Raw genomic sequence first — 25,200 nt, 5'->3', positions numbered from 1 at the left:
AAGCAGAAAGAAGACGCTAACAATGGGAGCATTATTTTTGTCTTTGTGATTTTTATATTAAAAAAATATTCTTCACTGTTATTTTTATGTTGTAATAATTAAAATTAATAAAATAAATATGAGATTATTTTGTTTAATTTTTTCTAAATTAACATTAAAAAACTTAAATAGATAAAATAAAAAAAGTATTGAAATTTTTTGGATATGGGAACGGATTTCGCTTTCCATTATTTCTTATGTAAAATCTTGATTCGGACTTTGAATGATTTATAGTTCGAACGGGTTTCTGGAAGGAATTAAATACGAACTGCGAGGCACCACTGTACATTTATTCCAGTGGCGCTCCAGCACAATTATAACGTCCCTGTAATGATTCTCAGTAAGATCTGCAAAATACCCCTCTAGAGCTGAAATCACCTCTTGATTCGAAGAAAAATGCTGACCAGTGAGGAAGAGTTTTAGTTTTGGGAAGATAGAAGTCAGAGGGAGCCAAATCTGGGGAATAGGGTGGATGTTCCAACAATTTATAGTGCACATCCCTTAATTTTCTCATTGCCAAAACACCTTTGTGGGTAGGTGTATCGTCCTGATGATAGATGATTTTTTTCTTCTGCAAACCTGTTCTTTTCTTACGAATTTTTTCATCTAGTGTGGCTGAAAGATCGGAATAATATTTTTTAAGTTATTGTTTTACTCTTTTCAAGATAATTAATAAACAAAATGCCTTTAGCATACCAAAACACCGATGCTATGACCTTTCCTGCTGATGGAACTGACTTTGTCTTCTTTGGTGCTGAACAACAAGCTTGTCCACTGTTTTGACTACTGTTTGGATTCTAGTGCGTAATGATGAATCCATAGTAATAAATCGATGCACAAAATCAGTTTCATTCTTGTTAAATACTTCAAGCACTGCTTAGAGATGTTCATGTGTGTGTGTTTTTTTGATCTGCTATGAGCAAGCGTGACACCCATCTTGTGCAAAGCTTTTTCATATGCAACTCTTCATGCAAAATATATCCTACATGTTCTTTTGAAACGCCTGTAGTCTCAGTAATTTCATGCACTTTGACTCACCGGTCATCCAATACCATATCGTGCACTCGATCAATGATTTCTAGTGTTGTTACACTTTTTGGACTTCCTTCATGTGGATCATCTTCAAGTCTTGTACGGCCATGTTTAAACTCGGCAGCCCATTTCTTAATTGTCAAAATCAAAAGAGAAGAGTGTCCATAAACTTTTATGAACTTCGAATGAATTTCATTTGCCGTTAAACTTTCTGTTACAAAGAATTTTATAACTGCACGATATTCAATTTTATCCATTTCAAGGGATACAGACAACACGTTTGCTTCAGACAGCTGTAGAATGACTTGCAATTTCACATGGATGCTTATGACAGATGTACCACCTTCAAAAAAAAAAAAAAAAAATCTTGCTGATAGTGTTGCCATGTATGTTTAGGCTGAGAACTTTTCAGACCACCCCTCGTACAAGAGAAGGATGTTAACAGGGCATTACAGATAGTAAAGGGATGTCTGAAAAAAACAGTATCAGAATATACTCAAGGTTATGAGGATAAATCAGAAGTTAGATGGATAAATAGTATCATTAAGCAGAAGCTTCAAAATAAAAAGAAAATGCTATGGAGTGTGGTATATAGAGAGATGAGAATCAAGTTCATGATCAGTGCAAGGTACTGGCAAGAAAGATGACCATGAAAAGGCAAAATCAACTGAGAAGAAATTAGCCAAGCAAGTCAAGGAAAATCACAGAGTCCTTTTGTTATGCATCAAGTTAAAGGAAGATCTTTGGAAAGAGGGTAACTTCAATGAGTGCTGATGATGGTGAGGTTACAGACAAAATTGTTGAGGTACTGAGAGACTTCTTTGCAAGTGTATCATCCAAGTGGAGATACTGCTGTTACAGATGTCACAGGAACTCATGAATATAGGTTAATCAAATGAAAATGCTTAAGCTATTGCAGAATCACATGCAAATATGGCTGTGGGATTAAATGAGATATTGTGTGCCAAAGGGATTGATGAAACTAATCGAAAGAAGGATGAAAGAAAATTGTTTGAAACTCTAAATCTTCATAGAAAGAGAAGATAAATGAAAAGAGATCTAGACATGAGGAATAGAATAGAACTCTTGGAGCTATGTAAAGCAATACGAAAAAAGATGACACATGAAATTAAAACTTCAGAAGAAGGAAAATTAGAATTACAATAGAAAACAATGAGGCCAAAAAGGAGTGAGAAGGGAGTTGTTCATAGAACAAAATAAATTAATAATCCTTGAAGATGAAAATAGAGTACTAATTAAAGACAAAGAACAGATCATAAGAAGAATTGAATCCTTTTATGCGAAATTGTATGATGATGATTCCCAAGACGTAAACCAATACAAAAATAAATGTAATATTCCAAATGGAAGAGGAAGAAATATGTGTGAACTTTTATCATCATCATCAAATTCCTGCCATGTATCCTCAAGGGGTGTACAGGATATGATAGTACTACATGAAAAATTTATATCATTGCTAACTTCCTATCCACAATTTTCCTTCAAATCAGTCTGTTACTTGTCAAGACTCCAACATTATCAGATCTTATATTTCTATCATCTAAGACACTTTGTACCATTTCAATCCACCTATATCTTGGTCTTCCTCTGGGCCGTTTTTCTGCCAACCTGGCAGAGAACACTTGTTTTTCTAATCTTTCCTCGCCCATTCTGTTTAAGTGACCATATCACCTGAGATTAGCTCTGCTGACACATTCCTGGATGCTGACAATGTCAAGTTCTTTACTAATATCCTCGTTTTTAATATGATATTGCCATTGATGATATCTGTTCACTCCTCAAATCTTTCTCAGGACTCATATCTGTAGTCTAGTCTTTGGTTAAGTGCTACACTTCTGACCCAGCTCTCAGATCCTCGGTTAAAACTGGTTTGAACACTGTCTCGTATACAGCTAATTTAGTGTTCTGACTAATTTCTCTCATATTGCATATGAATTTATTCATATGGAATAAGAGAGAAAACTAAAACTGCCATACCAGCTTTGTTGATTCTGTTGTCTATTTCCATATTTAATTTACCATCTTCACTAAAAATCGTGCCTAAGTAGCTGAATTGTTTTACTTGTTCCACAGGACCTCCATTCACACTGTAGTTGACATTTTCAACAATTTACCTATTTTGTTTGTTTTTGTCTTTTTATTGCTGACTTTCATACCATATCTATTACAACAGTTATTCAATTTAGTCAGGGAATCTTGCAGACTTGTAGCAGATTTATTTAGAAGTATAACATTGTCTGCATAAAGCAAAGAGCTGACATTAACATTTCCAATTTTGATATCAGGTTTAATACTACTTTCCTTCATAATATGATCCATATAGATAATGAATAAGAGAGGGGATAATGTACATCCTTGTCTCACACCAGATTTAACATTAAACTATCTTCCTGTACTTCCTTCAATCCCAACTGCTGATTTACAACTCAAATAAGAACTAAGTATTGCTTGATATAATGCCCCATTGACACCATATAACTGTAGCGTATTGAATAGCTTCTCTCTTGCCACCTTGTCATATGCCTTTTCCAGATCGACAAAACTTAAATACAGATCTTTGTTATATTCCCATGATTTCTCGACTATTTGTCGTAAAGTAAAGATTGGATCCTGACAGCCTCTATTTGGCCTGAATCCAGCTTGTTCTTCACCAAGCTTTTCTTCCACAATTCTTCTCAACCGTTTCTCAAGTATACTTGCATAAATCTTGCCAGGAACACTCAGTAGCGAAATTCCTCTGTAATTCTCACATTCAGTTTTATTTCCCTTTTTATATATGGGTACTATGAGAGCTGTACTCCAATCATCCTTTACTGCCTCTTTAACTTCCTGTGTCCACCATGGAGTTCTGATTTTTCTATCCTTGCAGACAACCACTTGCAGTGCAGCCACTGTAAGACTTTTATACCACCATACTTCAGCATTTCTGGTTGAATATCATCTAATCCTGCTACCTTTCCACATTTCAAGCCTTTGATGGCTTTTCTGCTTCAAGTATGGATATGTATTCCTGACTGTATGCCTCTTGAATGTTTTTTACCACTGTGCTATCACTGCTTGTTTCATTTAGCAATTTTTTGAAGTAATTACTCCATACTTCAAGGATACCTTTTTCTCTTGTTTTCATGTCACCGTCATCATCTCTAACTCCTTTTACAGCACTCTTTCCTCCATTTCTAAGCTTCTTCAACAACCTCCAGAATATCTTACCACCTTCTTGATATTTATTTTCTATGTTCATGCCAAAGTCCTCCCATGACTTTTGTTTAGCTAGTTTTACTCGGTGTTTAGCTTTCTTACGTTTGTCTCTGTATTCTCGAAGAGCAAAAGCTGACTTATTTGCCAGGAACTTTTGATATGCTTTCTTCTTTTCCTTTACTGCCTCTTTAACTTCCTGTGTCCACCATGGAGTTCTGATTTTTCTATCCTTGCAGACAACCTCACCACATGCCTCTGTGGCTGAATCAATCATGGTTTTCTTCATGGTTTGCCACTGAATCTCCAAGGTTTGGTTCCTGTTCTCAAATTCTTTCATTTTTTTTTCAATAATCTTTGTGTATTTTAGTCTACAGTTCACATCTGAGAGCTGCTCAACTTTTATTTGCTTTAAAACTTTCTTACCTGTTATTCTTTTCAATATGAAATTCAGTTTTATCCTGTTCAAGACTAAATAGTGATCACTTCCAATTTCAAATCCTCCGTACACTCTGGTGTCCTGCACCTGGGGGAAAACATCATTATCAATGATAACATAGTCAGTGAGACTTTGCTTATTATTCCTTTCCTCTTCTCTCCATGTGAATTTGTGCACATTTTTATGTCGGAACATGGTGTTAGTAATAACCAGTTCATGTCCTGAGCAGAAATCCAACAGGTATTTGCTATTATTATTAGCTTTGCTCTTTTCTCCAAATTTTCCCAAAATAATTTTGTATGTCTGACAATCATTTCCTACTCTGCTATTTAGATCCCCAATAGGGATCAACTTTTCCTTTTTCATTGTGTCAGTAGCTTTCTCTAGAGCCTCAAAAAATTTCTTCCACTTCTACCTTAGTAGAGTCTTCTGTGAGACCATAGGCACAAATGTCTCATTGTCCAGTTTCCCATTCTGATATTTGCCCATATCACTCTACTTGAGACTGCCTGCCATTCAAGAAGATTAGCCTCATATTTAGTGTTGAATACTATGGCTACTCCTTCTTTTCCTTGATTGTAATAGCCTGAATATAACATTTTGTATTTATTGCTCAGAAAGATCTCGCCAATTTTTGTCTTTTTCGTTTCAGTCACTCCTATTATGTCGATCTGGTACTTATCTAATTCCTCAGCTAGCTTCATTTCTTTGCCATTCAGGCTTCTTATGTTGATAGTACTGATCTTCAACTCTGGTGATATTGAGTTGGGGTGTGTTTTTAGGGTTTGTTCCAGTAGCTGACTTTTTTGCTGTTCGCCCTGGGTCCCTGGCAAAAACAACCGGGGCTTTGTTTAACCGGGCGACACCTCAGCCGGCATGAGAATTTTTCATGTTGTACCATCAGTTTGTATTTTGGTTTAAGCCAATAAGAATACAATTGGTTGGCTAAATTCCAAATTGCCAGCCCATCCCCGTTCGTTCAGGGTAAATACCCAACAGGGTGCACCACGAGAAGGTGAGGATTGGACATTAGGTCAGAAGCTCTGGTCGGTTCTCCACATTCCTTTAAAGACTTTGTGGAGGTCTCCTCTCAGTTATACAGCTTTGACTCTTAAGCATCCCCTGTGATCTTTTAATGGAAGTTTAATATGCAATGGATAGCACAAGTAATGGAAAGACAGGAGGTGAAGATCAGCTAACAATAGAAGTTCTGAAAGAAGGTGGTGTATCACTCATGACTTAAGTAAAAGTTATATATCATGTTTAAGTCAGACAATACCAAAGAGTTAGAACAATGCTATCCTTTTTATAGTTTATAAAAAGGGAGTTAGAATATATTAAAATTTACTGTCATGTCAGTCTCCTTTCTACAATATACAAAATTGTTACAAAAAAATCATTAGCAGCTAAATACAAAACATAATAGATTTTTGCTGACCTCCAGAACAAATAGAATTCAGAAAACATTACAGCATGTTGATAATATGTATGTAATAAGACAAATGAATACCAAAAACCCTTAGGTCTAGCATTCATTGATTTTGAAAAGGCATTTAATTCAATCTCAAAATTAGCTATTTTAGTAGCCCTTAAAAATCAAGGAATGGAAAGAATTTACATTTATATACTTAGTCATATATATATAAAAATTCAACTGCATCTTTACAATCAGAAACTGATTGTAAGGCTTTGATTAGGCCACACATGGACTATTGTGACCAGATTTGGTCACCGGGTTTTCAGAAGGATGAAGAGATGTTGGAAAGGGTCCAAAGGAGACTGACTAAGATAGTTTCTGACCTCTGGAATGTTGAGTATGAGGAAAGATTGAGAAGATGTAATTTGCAGAGTCTGGTGGAGAGGAGGAAAAGGGGAGATATGATAGAGACCTACAAGTTGGTAAGGGGTTGTTATAAGATCAATGGTGGAGAAGTTCTATAGAGAATAGTGGGAGATCCAGGGAGAACCAGAGGTCATCCCTGGAAACTGTATAAAGATGGTGTGAGTAGGGGAGTGAGAGGCAGGTTTTTTCTTGCAAAGTTGTGAATGATTGGAATGCCTTGCCCGAGAGTGTGGTGTCTGCAAGGAGTTTGAGTGTGTTTAAGGCTCGGTATGATGAGATGTGTGTGTGATAACAGGACCTCCCAGATGAGTCTTTGACTTCATGAGGTCTTGGGGTAATAATAATAATAAAGTAATAAAAAAAGGATTAAATATAAAATACAAAACAAAAGTAATGTATAATAAATACATCACTAAAAAACCAGTACAGGTGGACACAAATTCATATAGTAACCTATGTTTACCTAGGATAAAACATCACAGTAGAGGATGAATGTAAAGAAGAAAAAATATGTAGAATTCAACTTGGCTGGATAGCCTTGGATAAACACTGAAGCACTAAAGGGAAACATCCCAATCTGCCTTAAAAGAAAAATATTTCAGACTTGTATCCTTGCAATAATATGATATGAAGGTATGATAATATGATATGAAACATGGACTTTGACTAAAAAATTAACCAAGATGATGAAAATGGAAAGATCATTACTTGATATTATTGTTGTAAATATAATGGACAATACTTGGGTGAGAGACATTATAACAGCCATTCAAAGATCCAAATGCAATGAGCAGGTCATGTTGCAAGAAGTAACACTCAAAAGGTTTATTAGAGAGGTATCGTAGAAATGGAAACAGCTACAGGAAGACCAAAGAGATTAGGAAGATGAGATTAAAGAGATGGCAGGAATTCAGTGGCATAGAAAGGCTCAAAATAGAAATGAAAGGAGGACTTTGAAGGCCTTTGTCTAGCAGTGGACAGAAAATGGCTGATAATTATTATTATTGTATGGACATCTCCATGGAGTCCGAACACTCATCGCAGGAAATCCAAACTTTCCACACAGTATATCATACCTCTCCTTGAACTTATTAACAGACAAAGAATTCACAACTGATTCTGGCAACCCATTCCACTCATTCACAACTCTCCAAGCAGAAAAAATCTAGTCCTCACACATTTATTAAACTTCCAGGGATGACCCTCTTGTTCTGGTCCCTCTAGCCAAGTGCCAAAACATTTCCCCTGCATCAGTCCTATAAAACCCTTTAGGTAACTTAAACATTTCTACCATATCTGTTCTTTTTCTCTTATCAATCAAATTCTGCAATCCACATACTCAATCTGTCCTCATAGGGAACATTTCATGGAACACTTACCATCTTGGCTCACCTCTAAATCTTCTCCATTGCTTACTCATCTCCAAGAAACCCAGTAGACCAGATCTGAGCACAATAATCCAGATGTGAATATATCAAGGCCTTATAAAGAGGAATAACTTCCTTATCTTTGCTTGTTTGTTCTTCATTGGCCAAGTAATCTTATTAGCAACCTTAGCAATATGTCATCTAAACTTTAACTCTGCCACTATCCCTAAATCTATAACTTCATCTGTTTGCTGAAGTACATTTCCATCGATATGGTACACAGCTTGTAATCTATTTATCCCAAAATACATAATTTTACATTTCTCCACATTAAACTGATATCCATTATCTTTTGTCCATAATGACAGCCTGTTTAAAACGTCCTGCAAGCTCCCCACATTGCCTTGATTAACTTTTACTCTACCTAATTTTGCATCATCAGCAAACAACTGAATATTTCCTTTCAGGTTATTTCTTATATCATTTATGTACAAATTAAATAGCAATTGTCCCAGCACTGAAACTTTTGGCACACCAAAGTTACCTGATTAGTCACCTGATTTTGCATTGATTCTGCCCCTACATATACCAGTTTTTGATATCTGCCCAACAGCCATTCCTCCTATTCACTTAACCAGTGTCATATCCATCCCTATTTGTTCTAATTTGCATAACAGTGTTCCATGTATTCTGTCAAGTGCCTTTGCAAAATCCACAAAATCATCATCATGTAGCCACTTCCTTTATCCAACTCAGCTGTTACTTTATTATAAAAAGTAAATTACTAAGGCATGACCAACCCTTCACAAAGCCATGTTGATGCTCAGAATATCATATTCTTATCCACCCATTCTTGAATTCTCCTTTTCACCAATTTTTTCAGTACTTTTACCAGCATTCCTGAAATACTGATTCGTGTATAGTTTGCTACTGCAGTATTAGAATCTTCCTTATGCAAGAGAATTATTTTGTCCTCTTTCCACTCCCTTGGAACTCTATCAGAGCTGAGACTTAAAGAGCCCAGTCAGAGAGTTTGTCAGTTCCCTTGCACATTCTTGCAAAACTCGAGCTGCTATCCCATCTGATCCCACAGCTGTATTTATATTGAGATTCTGCAATATCCCCTGAGAACCTTCAATTCATCCACCCCTATTTCCTCATCTGTCTGTCATATATGTCACAGCAGTAACCTCACTTGCACTTGGATGATCTATCCTTTCAGAGTAGTCACTCAGTAACTGAACTATTTTATCTGCTTCTCTCCATCATCACCGTCATCAGTCATGAAGGTTAATCTTCCATAATTTTTATTTATTTTTTTATTTTTTTTATTTTATTTTATTTTTTAAATAACGAAACCTGTGGTGCGTTCATAATTAGAAGAAACACACTTATAAATTTTTATTTAAATACTGTACTGATGATGTCCTAAGATACTTAGGATGAAATATTTACAATTAAATAATTTTCACTGTGGTGTATACATGTGTTTCTTCTAATTTCCATAATTATTCTTCATCTTATTTGCCACATAATGAAAGATCTCTTTGAGATTTCCTTTAGCCTGCTTTGCTAGATTCATATAATCTGATTTTTCCTTCCTTACCATGCTGGTCATCTTTCTTGTCTGACCCTTGTACTGTTTGTGAGTTTGCTGGTTACCTTTCTCCTTATATAATCTCCACATTGTTTTCTTCTTCTGCATCTCATGCTTAATGATATTACTCATCCAACCAACTCCTGCATGATTAATCCTCCTTACCTTATGTATGCAATTTAATATTGCTTCCTCTAGTAGCCCTTTAACTATCTCCTATACACCACTAACATTCCTCCCTTGCAGGGTTTTATGGTATGGCACAGATTCAAGCTTCCTCCTAAGCTTGTTGTGACCTAAGTTATAACTGCATGGTCACTTTTACCAATTGGAGGCAATGCGGCCATTTTGGTTATGGATATCTTTTCCGATCTTATGACCAGTTCCAATATTCTCACACCCTGAGTACCCTCCATCACATTCTGCCTCAAGTGTCTCTTATACACAGGTGTATAAATTCCATCTCTTCTTGCCACATGATCTTTCTTCCTTCCAGTTTATATCTCCCATAATAATTACTTGATCTGCATTCATTGTATTAAATTGCCGATGCATGTCTTCCAGATCATCCCTGGAATCCCTAGGCCTATAACCAACTGTATATTTTACCTTACCAGTTTGATCTTGCACCAGATTGCTTCAAATTTACAGCCACTCTCTTATCTGTCTCCTATTCCTTTTGACTGTAATTCATCCATTGTCATTAGCATTATCCTCCCTCCCATCCTACTTTCTGTATGTTCCCTGAAAATACTAAACCCTTCATTCTATCCTTGTAGCTACATCATCTGCTGTTAGCTAAGTCTCACTAATTCCTATAACTTTTGGAAAGTCGCTCTGACCAATGCCAAAAACTCCTCCCTTTTGTTCCTAATACTTCTGGCATTAGTATATAGAAACTGCAGCATCCATTTAAGACTCCAATCACCCTTACTTCCTGAACTGACTAATCTATTCATTATTTTTTGCTTGAGAAACTAAATTCTGCATGTGATCATTCTCACCCCTCATGGGTGTCTTCACACACACACACACTCAACTGCTTCTACCCTAATTGCTTAAGTTTTCTTGACTTGGGCTTCAGCACGCTTGGTGAACAATGCTCTTTCTCTAGATACCTAACACCGAAACCATTTAGATGCAGTCTGTCAGCATTATACAGATCCTTCTTTCCATCAAACACAGACCACAGATCCACAAATCGTACATCATTCTGCACAACCTATATATTGATTCATTTGTTATCATTGTCTTCATTCTCACTTTGCCTCTATCATAGCATAGGAGATTTATAGTCTTCACCGTCTCGCTCTTCATTTTTCGCTTTGTCTAACAACTCCTTTACATATTCTCTCATAGAATGCTTCTCACCCCTCAGATCATTAGTGGCAACCAAGACAATTAATTATTTCCCCTTACTTTTTTGAATCCAGATGGCATGACTAATATTGTTAATTTTTGGGCCAGGGAAACATGATTTTGTTACATTTTAAGTACTCCTCTGATCGTTTAGTTTCCATGCATAATTTCACCTTAACTTGTTTTTCCTCATTTGTTGACATGCCTCTGATTCTTACTTTAAACCACTGCTTTCTGTTCTCAGACTCTTGCTAATCTCTTGCCACTTCTGCAACTTTTTGTTGTGTGCATTTTGAGAATTTGCAAAGGAATTGGCATTGCCTCTGACTAATCTATTCATTAGCATTATCCTCCCTCCCATCCTACTTTCTGTATGTTCCCTGAAAATACTAAACCCTTCATTCTATCCTTGTAACTACATCATCTGCTGTTAGCTAAGTCTCACTAATTCCTATAACTTTTGGAAAGTCGCCCTGACCAATGCCAAAAACTCCTCCCTTTTGTTTTAAAAGGAGCTCACAGTTTCCTTTTGTAACTTCCAGGAACATCATTGGGAGCCATCGCCAGAAGAGATACCAAGATGAATTAATGCAAAAGTCATATTTCCCATATCTTATTATTAAAATTCTCTGGATTAGAAATAGATATAGAAAGTTTCCCCCCCCCCACACACACACTTGATTAAAAATTACATTAAACTTCCAGAAAATTTATATTGATTAATCCTTTATCCAGGTGTAAGCAAATAGTCTGCACTTGAATTGTCTTCATGACTACGCTACTTGTGTATAGAGGCTGGTGAATTTACATCACTTGCCTTGGTATCCCATAACGACAAGCACACATCATTTCAGGTGCATAATGCCATGCATTATGGGAAGGGTAAGGTGATACTCGTATATGGGAAATGACATCTGCGTTAATTCCACCATAGTATCTCTTCTGGGTCTGAGACCTCAATAAAGGTCAGAACTGGTCTAAGTAGTGAAGAGTCCCATAATAAAAGTATTATGGGAAGGGTCACTAAAGAAAGATAGAAAAACAAGTGAAAGATAGCAGAGGTGTTCTGGCAATGTGGAAGTACTGAATGAGAGCATGAAAGAAGGGACAAAGTTATGTGAGTGATGTAGGGTTAGTAAGGAGTGAAATGGTGTGTTTACGTGGTGTCCTCCACAGGACAAAATGGGAGCTAGAGCAGCTGGAGAAAATTGTTGTGTGTACAGCAGGCAGGAGAACGAAAGAAAAAGTGAACTCAGAAAGTATGAAAGTGTGAGAAACTGGAAATAAGGATAAGGTATTGTATGCAGATTTGATGATATAAGTATACTATACTTAACGATTATTTCCCAGGTGAGAAGATAATGGATGTTAGTGACGTTTTTAGTTTGTAGAATTCAGCTTCAAAACAAATCTTTGTAAGTATTGAAGCATTTACAGCAGATTCCAGTTCATCGGGGCAGCTGTTGTGTGGGGACAAGGCTAGAACAAAAAAAAGCAAAATGAGAATGTAACAAGACTTTACCTAATTTCTATTGGACACAATACTGTTTAATTGGACCAGCCAGTAACTTTGACCACTTGTGGTGTTAGAAAAATTATTATTTTTTTTTAATTATTATTTAGGCCTCCAAGGAGTCAAAAGACTCATGGGAAATTCCTTCCTAGAAAACACAAGTCTATCAAGACTCATTGTGGGAGGTCCCTCCTAGGAAACACAAAGTCTATCATACCACACCTTAAACTCATTAACTATTCTTGCTCTCACCACTCTATCAGGCAATGTATTCCATGGTTCAACCACCCTCCAAACAAAAAACCACTACTCATCCTCTTGCTCACAGTTTCCTTTTGTAACTTCCAGGAATGGCCTCCTCCTCCTCCCTTGTTATCACTTCTTCCTACTGTTCAACCAAGCGAAAGAACTCCCCAGTGTTAACCCTGTAACTATCTCTTAACAGTTTAAAAATCTCAATCATATAAGGGGGACTGGAAAGTAATCAATTTTTTGAACTACATTTTTAATATAAATTTTATTAAAGAACAAATTAACATTATTCAATTCTATAATCGGCGTCATTAATTATAACCTTATTCCAACGATCTACTAAGTTTAGAATTCCTTTTTTTGAAAAAAGTTTTTTCTTTGGAGACAAAAAATCTTTGTCTCCTTTGGACATCATCTTGTGAATGGAAGGTTTTATTTCTTATGCTGTGTTCTAAGGACCTGAATAAGTGATAGTCACTAGGGGCAATATCCGGCGAATATGGAGGATGTGGTAGAAGTTCCCATCCTAATTGCCTAATTTTTTCTTGAGTCATTCTTGCAGAATGTGGTTTTGCATTATCTTGCTGCAAAATTACCCCTTTTCGATTGACAAGCGCAGGACGTTTGATTAGCAGTGCTTGATGTAGTCACTCTAATTGTTCACAATAGATGGCTGCTGTGATAGTCTTACCTTGTTCCATGAGTTCGTAATGAATAATTCCACGAATACCCCACCAAATGCACAACAGAACCTTTTGTGAATGAAGTCCATCTTTAGGTGTTTGATTTGGAGAAAGCCACTGTTTTTTGCATTTATTATTCTTATACAGCACCCATTTTTCATCACCAGTTATGACTCGTTCCAAAAAGGGGTCATTTTGTTGTCTGGTCAACAATGAATTGCAAATCGCCCGTCTCTGTGCTTTATTATTTTCTGACAGTTCATGACCCATACACCCTGTTTAAGAACCTTGCCACTCTTATGTAAGTGCTCTTGGACAGTTGACTATGATGAATTAAGTTTCTCTGCTAATTCTTTTATGGTTTGTTTTGGATCTGATTCAATGGGAGTCTTAAGAGCATCGTCATGTAGAGTAAGAGGTCTTCCAGATCGAGGACGATCAGAGAGATCAAAAGTTTTTTCTGCAAATCTCCTGAACCATCACTGACATTTGTTAACCTTCAATACATCTCCATAAGTTGAGCAAATGATTTTGGTAGCCTCGGTAGCATTCTTTCCTTGGTGAAACAAAAACAGCATACAATGACGTAAATGGTGCTTTTCAACTTTAAAGTCTGCCATATTAAAAAAATAATCTAAAATTTAAAAAAAAACAGATTTTTTTAAATAGAAAAGTAATGCTAATATTTAAATAAAAAATCAAATTTAATAATTTATGTGTTATTTAAGAAAAAAGCAATCGGCTAAAAATTACCTATTAAAAATAATTGATTACTTTCCGGTCCCCCTTATATCACCTTTCCTTCTGTCCACCAAACTCTACAGTCCACATTCCCTCAGCCGATCCTCATAACTAACATTGTACAGTCCTGAAACTGTGTTTGTTATCTGCCTTTGTACCTTTCCACAGTTAATTTATCCCTTTCAAATCTTGGGGACCAAATCTGAGAACAATAGTCTAAGTGTGGTCTGATCAGGGGCTTATACAACGGAATGATAACTCTTTTATCTCTGCAGATCAGCATCCTTCTCGTTATTGCAGCAATCCTCAGCAATCCTTCACCACCTTTGCAATATATCCCCTGAATTTCAGGTTTCTGTCAATCATCAACCCCAGATCTCTTGTCTCCCCTACTTCCTCCAGTATAGCTCCTCCAATAGAGTATGCAGTGTCCCAAACCTCGAGACCTTACATTTTGCTACATTAAACCAACACCTCCATTTATTTGCCCATTATTAGCCCTGCAGGACTACCACATCTGCACTATTACTTATAACCCTTCCCAGCTTCACATCATCCACAAACAACTGGATATCCCCCTACAATCCACTGACAATGTCTTTAATATAAAGGTTAAACAATATAGGTTCCCAGTACTGAGCCCTGTGAAACCCCACTTGTAACCTTCTGCCTCCTTGAAACTGCCCCGCCATACACAACTCTCTGATACCTATCGGACAGCCAATCCTGAATCCACTTGACCAACCTGACATCCAAACCCATGTGCTGTAACTTAAATATCAGCTTATCATGTGGAGCCCTGTCAAATGCCTTTGCTAAATCCAAGAAAATGGGTATATGCCTTTTCCTCATCTACTGCTGTTGTAACTTTATTATGAAAGGCTAGCATATTACTAAAACAAGATGTAATCACTGCTTGGCTCATTCAGTCAAGTGAACCAAGAATGAACTTGTAACTAGTTTCTCTCACTTTTGCAGTGACTTCTAACATTTGTGGATGTGATTGTTAGTGTAACATGTATAGAAATCTTGTTACTGTCCTGTGTTTTGTTTTTATAATTTTTAACCTTTACAAAAATGCCAGGAAAAAATTTGACACTTGGTGATAAAAATAGATTTACTTAAATTAAAAACCAGCCACTTAACACCAATCATCATCACCATAAACTAGTTAATATAACTGGTCTACAATGCAAGGTCTACAGTCTCATGCCAAATACAAAAGCAAGAGAAACTTGAAGAATGGGAATCAATTAATTAATGTGGGCATTTATATTTGCCGTAAAGTATTTTTATGGGAAATATTTTACTTGAATTAAAGCCAGTTGTTTATAAGTTTGTAATTTTGCTACTCAATAATAATAATAATAATAAAGTTTCTAAACTTGTCTTTCTTATTTCATACACCTTTTAAACTCTACATGTGCAAATTCATGTAATTGGGGTATCTACTTAATCAGGTCAAATTATGCTATTCCTGATGTAGCCCATTTAATCAAAAGCTATTGTATTCACCATTTCAGTCTAAATTCTCATCCCTTTTATAATATTTCATTCTCAAAGGAGTATTCCAAGTCTTTTCACGAGAAGAATTTCATGAAAGCCAGCTGCATATTGCAGCTAGGTTTCATCATGGCTTGAATTTATTTTCCTTTTTTGACTTAGTTTGCATTAGCTACAAGTAGCTTATCATTATCCAAAACTGAAATGCCATTGATGATGTAGGATACCTGCATTGTGTATAATCATGCTTTCTCAATGCTTTCTGAAGCTCTTGGACATAACTTTTATCCATGAATACTTCCATCTGGTTTCATTTGGATATTTCTGTGGGAGATCATTATCCAGAGAGAGAGAGAGAAAAAAAAAATCACTCTCTCCTGGCTTCTTAATTTTTGTCAAATTCTTGTGTTGATGTAGGTAAATGTCTTACAGTTTGATAAATGCTTTTCTTCCATTTCAAATTCAGAACATTCAATATTACTTTGTTTTCTCTCAGAGATCAGAAGAATCTTGTCCAAATTACTTAAATTTAAAAACTAACTGCTTAACACCCAAAAGTCTTTTAGTCCTGATTATTCTGAAAACTTGTGTTTCATAATTTCCATTTTGTGTGTCTTGTTGATCAAGAAGGAAATCTCTTTGCTTATGCTACCATTTCTTCACACAGATGCTATGGAAATGTTTGGAGAAATTCAGGTAATTGCCCTTGATAATTCTAAGACTTGATCTGATCTGACAGAAAGACTTTTTAATAATGTTCTTCCATGTCATGGCCTGATTCTTTCAGCAATCAGGCCATGCATTCACATTGCTAGCTTCACATTGCTGTTTATTGCTATACATAAACTGCAGTTGACAGTTAGATATTGTAGTGGATAGATTATTTATTTCAAACTTTACAGTTAAGATTATGGCACTACAGGACTACAAATTATATTTTACTCTATCACCCTTTCCATTAAACTAAATCCAACCTTCAGTTTTGCTAATGGTAATACATTGTATTTCTCTTTCATTGGGCAATATCTGTCATCTTAAATTTTGATCTCCAAATCATTTTTCACATGGATTAGGACAGCCTTGTTAATTTAATGCTTGCAGAACTCATTCCTGTCTTTGAGGCAGGAAAAATCTTGTTATTTTTGGGATGAGATTTCCTCTTCAGATAATTGATGTGACAACTGCAGTTTTGCAGCACAATGTTGTGTGTGAGGGTGCCACTCTTGCCAAATGGCCACCAGTCCCAGTGCAGTGTCTACATGAGAATAGCACTGTTCCAGTTATTGTTTGACAAGACAGTTGACCATTCTTACAGTGAAATCTTCTCTGTCACTATGTTACTGGACTATTAATCATGTATCATTGCATTAGTCTTGTGTGTGTACAATGTTATTGTACAGTAACCATTCATGTAATAGAGTAACTAGTACTAATATAGTTTGTGTTATTATCTCTACCTTAGTAATCATAACATCCAACTTCCAATCTTTTTTGGCATAAACAAATTTTGCAAATTTTGCTTTGCATCAAATAGTTTCCTATTTGTTCAAGATACTATGAAGGCTGCAATGTACCACTGGTAAGCACTACTCCTGGAGTTAGTGAACGTGCTCAAGTTATTGTCATATTATACAAACACAGAGACTTTATTCCTTCAGTTAATCAGAGAATAATAAGTATTAATATTACTACTCTCCAGTGAGTCAAGGACTCTTCAAGGGAGGCTATATATCACCTAAATCAGCTGTTATACCTTTTCGTAAAATTTCATACTGGATGAACTCACTACTTCAATGGGCAAACTGTTCCACTCATTCACTGCTCTCTAAGAGAAAAATCTAGATCTTACTCCTTTCTTAACTACATGCAAACTTAACTTTCACGGATGTCCCCTTGTCCTCTCCCCACCTTCCATATAATGAAAAATTTTATCAACTGATCACCTATAATGACCTCTCAAAAGTTTGGGATGTCTATCATTATCACCTCTTCTTTGTAGCAGTGTGTGCATCCACATACTCTCAATCTATCCTTGTAATCTACATTCCATAATCCTGATATCATCTTTGTAATTCTTCTTTGCACTCTTTCCACAGCTTCTTTATCCTTTTGAACTCAAGAATCCAAATCTGTATAACGTAATCCAGATGCAGTTTTATCAGCCTTTTAGAGAGACAAAATGACTTCCATATCTTTAAAGCCAATGTCTATTTCAACATTGAATTATCCTCTGAGTTGTATTTGCAATGTTTGTTATGACATTTGAACTCCAACTTTCTATACAGCATAACTCCAGAATATCTGAGCCTCATCACTCACTCCAAGTGTAATCCCACCAATATAATATGCTGTTGGTTATCACATCATGCATAATGCTATACTTACTAACATTGAATGGATAGCCATTATCATTTGCCCACTCTTCCAGCGTATTCAAATCATCCCGTAACTGCTACGTATCATCAGCATCTCTGTTTACCCTGCCTATCTTTGCATCATCAGCAAACAATCAAAGATCTCATGTCAGCCCCTTTCCAATATCATTAATGTATAGATTAAATAACAACGGTCCAAGGACTGATCCTTGGAAACACTAGTGGCCACTTTAAATCTGACAGATTCACATCCCCCACATATCACTTCCTGATACCTGTCTGTCAGCTGCCCACTTATCCAAGCCAGTAGTTCATATTCCAATCCCATATTCTCTAGTTTATGCAAATACCTTTCATGTGGTATCTTATCAAATGCCTTAGCAAAGTTCAACAGTATCATAGTGTATTCATTTCCTTAATCCAACTCGGTATAACATTATAATAAAATATGAGCAAATTGTTCAGACATGACCTCCCGTTAGTAAAACCCATGCTGTTCCTTGTCAAGTATATTTTGTTTATTCATCTATTTTTGTGTGAGTTCTTACTAACTTCTCTAAAATCTTGACTGTTATCCAGAGATACTCATAGGTCATTAGTCTTTCTTTGCACCACCCATGTGCAATGGGATATCATGCATTCTTTCCATTCCAGGTTCTTTCCTTAATTAAAATAACGAGTAGTGAAAGAAGATGGTAGCAAAAGTAATAATAAAAAAAAAAGTGAGACTAATAGTGTCACGCCAAGTCACATTTTACCGCGCAGTTAGTCTAGTGGCTATGAGCTTCGCAACCATATGCCTGGGGAAGGAGTGTCCTAGGTTCAGTTCGACTGGAATCGAACCTAGAATTCCCGTTGACGACGTGAGGAGTTTAAGGATCAGCCGTAGCCAAGTTAGCCAGCCTGGTTGGCCGAGTGGTTAGCGTATCCGCTCTCCAGCCGAAAGGCTGCTGGTTCGAATCTCCCCGTGGGCATGGATGTTGTGATTGTCTGTGAAAGTATTAGTGGTGGTAGTCGGCGGTAGATGCCGTTGGTGTTAGATGATGAAGGTTGGTGGAGTAGTGAGACAAAGATTTGTAGAGTAGATGCCCTCCCTCGATGAGTCTTGAGACTCCCTGGAGGTGTGATATAATAATAAAATTCAAATTATACAATATGTTAAGGGCTTAGCCAGTTCAGCTGAACATTCCTTTAGCACATGTGCTGATATCCTGTCTGTCTCAATTGCCAAATTCTTATCCAGGTTATGCAACAGTTCTAGACCCCCCCCCCCCAATCTCAAGCACCTCTGTCTCTTCATCCAGTGTAGTGGTAGCACTATGTTACACTAGGTTTAACAGATCTTGGTGAAGTGAGCACGCATTATATGCTTTTGATGATAGAGTATATTTTTACTGAATGCGGAACAATAAAATTCTTTTGGGTTGTCTTTATTTAACCTGTGCATTCAGTTTCATTTCATATTCCAACATAGCTTTCCGTACAATGCTTGTAACTTTTCTCATCATATATTTCATAATTCCTCTGACTCTTATTCTCATTACATTCCTTCCACATCTTCTTATGGATCTCTAGTTTAATGAGATTGCACATCTCATCACTCATTTGTTTTTCGAGCTCTAGGGACACATTCAGATACCATATCATTTAAGCATCTTTTCAAAACTTTCCATGCACTACTGATATTCTTCCCATTCAACAACTGATGCCATGGAACCAGAGATAGTATTCTCCTGAGTTTATGATTTACATATTTGTAGTTCAGGCATATAACATTCTTTGATTGAAACATCCATATAGTTGACCACTTCTCAGGCCAGTTCAGTGTCACCAACTGGTGGCGAAATAGTCACATCCTTAATCTGAGACACCTGCTACTATGATCAAATCTAACATTGTGGCAATACTCCATGTATTTCATGTTGTTAGCCTCAAACTCGGTGCTACACCAGAAATTATTGCTTTCATGTGTTTCTATCCTCACTGGATTCAAGTCATTTTGGTAATATCTAATTTGAGGGTTTCAATAACAGTATCTAGAAACAGAAGTGTGTTGTGTTTTTCAATTTCAATTGTGAACTGTATGTGTTTGTGTTGTTTGTTTTGGTGGCTAAGGAATGTGTCTGTCTGGCGGCCATGGGACCAGATTGCGAAAACATCGTCAACGTATCTAAGCCAGACTTTGGGTTTTAGAGGGGAGGAATCTAGAGCTAATTGCTCAAAATGCTTACTCAACTCATCCAAAGACCCACTCCCTCCATTAGCCCACCCTGGAGTATACCGGATTTATTGTGCTTGCAACATACCATATATAGGAGAAACAGGACGCACAATTCCTATTAGACAAAAGGAACATAAACGACACATTAAATATAATAATTATGGTGAAGCTGGCCTTTCTGATCATGCCCTGAATACCTTACACAGAATTGACTGGAAAACCACCAACTGTCTACATCACACTAAAACATGGTATGAATGGAAATTCAAGGAAGCCTGTGAGATTATTATCAACCACCCCAACCTGAACAATAATGATGGTCTAAAAATCCCAAACATATGGAAGGTATATATTCGACCTTCCTCACTAAGAACAACTATAAACAGGACTGTAGAAAAATCCAGTATTGTAAATCAAAAATACGAATTGTAATACTAAAAATAGGACACCAATTGTTTCTGAAAGAAAACCATCTAAAAGAATGTTTATTCCTGTCATTGTAAAATAGAATTTAGCTTGATGTAATTTATATATATATATAATTTTTTTTTTTTTTTTTTTTTTGTCACCAGAGGTCACGCCAGTAGAATAACATGTGATCAAATCATTGTTTCTCTAGCTTACAGTTAATGATGTAACTCAGCTTGTCCTGTATATTTATGTACGCTCCAGATGATGATCTTGATGTGAAGATCGAAATGTCGGGATAATAAAAAAAGTTTTTTTTAACATAGTTGTAAATTCCATAAAAAAATTTTTAAATGAATGCTGATCACCGTATAACCCTAAAAGAAAGGATTGAATTTATGGAATTATATATTGAATAGTTTCACAAAACAAGCTAAATATTACAAGACCCTTAACATCATTAAGTACATGTTGAAAACTAGCCATTTCTATCAGATTTCATAAAAGAAACAGCTTCTATCAATTTGAACAAATGCAAAAGAAAAATGATTATAAGACATAGATTATAAGAGTACATAGACAACAAGATCTAGAAAAGTACATGTTCATAAAAGAAATGTGCCAGATACTGACCTTTCTGCAAGAGAAATTTAGGATGCACTCTCATTCCTATCATGGATTGTTTAGAAAGTCATTTACAAAGAACAGCTTAAGTTTATAAGAATATTCTCAAAAATTTTCATTTCTGTTAAATTTTGACCAGTTAGATGAAGAGCTCAGAGAAAATGGAAAACGTTTAGTAAATAATTATCCCTGCTACTTTCAAACGCTTAGCTTCATTACATTTTATTGACATGTTTGCCATTTGTCCCCATGGACAAGACACTCTGGATTTATCTGTAACAGGTATCCAAAAATTCATTTCACAGTAGAAAAAGAATCAAATAATTTTTTTTTTTTTAACACATTAGTCACTTGCCTTTCAGATGGTTCATTATCTTTTTCATTTATAGAAAGCTTGCACACACACACACACACACACATGGGGGAGGGGGAGAAGATATCTCAAATCAAATCATCATCTAGCCGATCAGTATAGAATTCTAAAAACACTTACACACAGAGCTAGGACTGTTTGTTCTAATGAATGCAGCTCTTTCCAGAGAACTCAACTGTCTTTGCCATTCTTTCTTTCTTAGCTAATGGTTACAGCTCCCACAAAATAGATATAATACTACATGGGCTTTCCACTTCCCCCTTCACAAACACACAAGAACAAAACATCACTATTCCTATTCTATATATCTGAGGTACTTCTGGAAAGATAGCCAAGGTACTAATAAAATATAACCTTCAAACCACATGTCAACTTAACAACTTTGATCTACTTTCCTGAGGAAACTCCATCCTCTAGCATATCCCAGAGCGTATGACACTTCTTGTTAGTATGACTTAGCCTACTTTGGGCAGACAGGAAGATTTAACATCTACCTTGGAGAACATAAGAAATGCACACTATCATTATGATTATAGGAAGTCAGGACTGGCAGATCATACTTTGGGCAGCTCTCAAACAGGATTAGATGGAAGAAAATCAATATGCTATATAAAAATTGTTACAGGTCAGAAAGACTTTTTAGTCATTAATTGCTATGAAGCATTCTCCTAAGCTTAACATGTACAGTTGCATTAATCTGCTAAGCATTTGGGAGACTGTCATTTTAAGATCAGTTTCTACTCAACTGTAATATTTCTTTTACTCATTAGTGTATGCCAAATTAGGACTGTAGATCTTTTGTTTGTAACAATTTGAATCGTTTTGTTTTGAGGATGCACTCTTAAAACTTTCATACATCGATAAAAATACAATCATACAGTCAAAATTGATGTGAATTTTGTTGCATGGGTTGCATAAGCCATGCAACAGCACATCTAACTGAAATGGGCATGTGATGCCACTGATTTATCAACTAGGAAACTGTTTAATATAGTTCTTCTTCTTCTTCAACCTTTTGGTTCTGTCCACTGCTGGACGAAGGTCTCCCCCATGATTTTCCAGATCACTCGGTTTTCTGCCTCTCCCATCCATCTCGCTCCTGCAATTTGTTCCATTTCATCCCTGCACCTTCTTCTCGGTCTTCCTCTTTGTCTTGCTCCATCCATTGGTCTCCACTCTGTTGTTTTTAGTCCATCTCCCGTCACTGCATCTGGCAATATGGCCAGCCAATCTCCTGTTTAATGTATTGTACAGTATCCATGACACCTGTTTGAGATCTTATCCAGGTATTTGTCTCCCTATCTCTTAATGGTATTTTTAGCATACTTCTTTCCATGCAGTGTTGTGTTGTTCTCAGCTTTTTGTTTAGAGCTTCTTGCTAAAGTGCATGTTTCTCCTCCATATGTTAGGACAGGAAGTATGCACTGGTTGAAAGCTTTCCTTTTTAGACTCATTTGAATGTCTCTCATTTTCCCATAAGCCATCCATCCAAGGTGAATTCTTTGTTCAATCTCTTTTCTTTGGCATTCCTCAAAGGATAACAGTTGGCCCAAATATACATATGAAGTAACTTGTTCTATTTCATGGTTTTCAACTTTGACAGTTCTATGCTTAATATATTTATTCATCATTATTTTTGTTTTTTCTCTATTTATTTTTAATCCAATTACTCTGGAGGCTTCATTTAACAAATTTAGCCTTTCTTCCAGATCTTCAACATTATCTGCTATTAGGACAATATTATCTGCAAATTTCAGATGATGCAACCTTTCTCCATTTATATTTATTCCTTTTGTTTCCCAATCAAGGCTTCTAAAGACTTCCTCTAGTGCAGCTGTAAATAATTTGAGAGATATGGTGTTGCCTTGCCGGATGCCTTTTTGTATTGGGAACTTTTCACTGTTTTTATATAATTTAATTACAGAAGTTGCATTATTGTAAATATGTTAATATAGTTAAGGATGACAATTTCACACACTTGAGGAATGGTGAGGCAGTCATTACAATCGAGGTTAGGTAGATGAAGTAGGGCTTCACCACTTTCCATGTATAAATATTCATGTTTATACATGGTTGGTGCTTACAATCCCATGTTGTATTAGGCCAGATTTGTGAGGTTTGATGAGCTGGATGTGGTCTTGATGCTTAGAGATGTGTTTATTGACAAATCTTCCTGTTTGTCTGTAGTAAGACAAGCTGCACAAACATGGCACTTTGTGTATGCTAGGTAGCATCAGTGGTGAGCATCTTGTAGAATAATGCAACAGATATATTTATTCATCAGTACAAACTTGGTGATGGGTTTGTAGGTAGCAGTGAGTTTGTTTTTGTATAATTTTTGCCACTCATTCAGAGATACCTTTAATATACGGTACTGTGGCCTTATCTAGGTTGCTGTATAGGAAAGTTGTTAATTATTTTTGTGTTATTCTCGGATTGTATCCATGTAGTAGGGCTGTTTTCTTTATAGTTTTGCAATTCTTGTTTAAGAGATCCTTCAGAGGAACAAATTTTCTGTGAATTGAGTGAGCACTAGGGCTTTAATGATGCCATATTTTTGAGATGGATGGTAGGCTGATGTATTGTGGATATAGTGACCTGTAAAAGTTGTATTTCAATAGACCAATGTGGAAATGGATCTGTCTTGTTTTTCTTGGATGTGTACATCTAGAGAGGAGATTCTGTTTGATGATTCTCTTTCTAGTGTGAACCTAATATTGCAGATGTGGGTTGTTGATTTTTTCTAGAAATAAATAGTTGTGGTTTTGTGCGACTCCAAACTGCAAAGACATCATCTATGTACCCCAGCCAGATTAATAGTTTTGGGTCAAGAGAGAGAGAATTCTTTCTTCCAGGTGTTCAAGATAAAAGTTGGCTAGGTTAGGAGATAGTGGTGAGCCATTGCCATTCTTTCCACTTGTTTGTATACTTTATTCTTCCAAGTGAAGTAACCTTATGCGATTGGAAATTTGCAAAGGTCCACTATGTCAGGAAATTTTTGGGCTAGAGTTTCTATACTTATTATGAGGAATATTTGTGAAGAAAGTGACAATGTCAAAGCTCACAGTGTAGAAGTGAGTTTTATCTTAGTATTGCAAGAAATTTGTGGAATTTATTATTATTATTACATGACACCTCCAGGTAGTCCAAGGACTCATTGAGGGAGGGTACCTACTCAACAACTCTGTCTCCACCAACCACAACTACTATCATCATCTACACCAACGCCATCTACTGTCCACAACCACCACTAGATTTTCACAAACATCCATGTCCATGGCAGGATTCAAACCTGCAACCTTTTGGCTGGAGAGCAGATACGCTAACCAGGCTGGCGGTTGCCAGTGAGGAAAAGAAAGAGACAAAAATCTTGAGATTTTATACATGGGCCTTCTTATATAGTCCACAATAGGTCTAAGTGGACAATTGTTTTTATGTAATTTTGGTCGGCTGTATATTCTAGTGTGTGTGTGTGGGGGGGGGTGCTTTATATGTTATGTTCTGAGTCTTTTGATGGTTTCTTGATCTATGGATGTCATTTTCTTCAATAACTTATTGAATTGAGTTTCAAATTTTTCATTGAGCCTCCTTTGGGGGGAATAGAACAGACAGGAA

General features: G+C 36.3%; 1 protein-coding gene across 2 annotated transcripts in view; it reads left to right on the top strand.

The window, feature by feature from the left end:
• Positions 1–25,200, top strand: part of LOC150102728 (tubulin epsilon and delta complex protein 1-like) — a 220,276-nt gene that overhangs the window by 156,130 nt on the left and 38,946 nt on the right. The gene's annotated exons all lie outside the window — the stretch shown is intronic.

This window comes from Typopeltis vanoorti, chromosome 10 (genome assembly GCF_054136105.1).
Source record: "Typopeltis vanoorti isolate ZY-2024b chromosome 10, IOZ_Tvanoo_1.0, whole genome shotgun sequence".
Classification (NCBI taxonomy): domain Eukaryota; kingdom Metazoa; phylum Arthropoda; class Arachnida; order Uropygi; family Thelyphonidae; genus Typopeltis; species Typopeltis vanoorti.
This window is presented reverse-complemented; position numbering and strand designations above follow the sequence as displayed.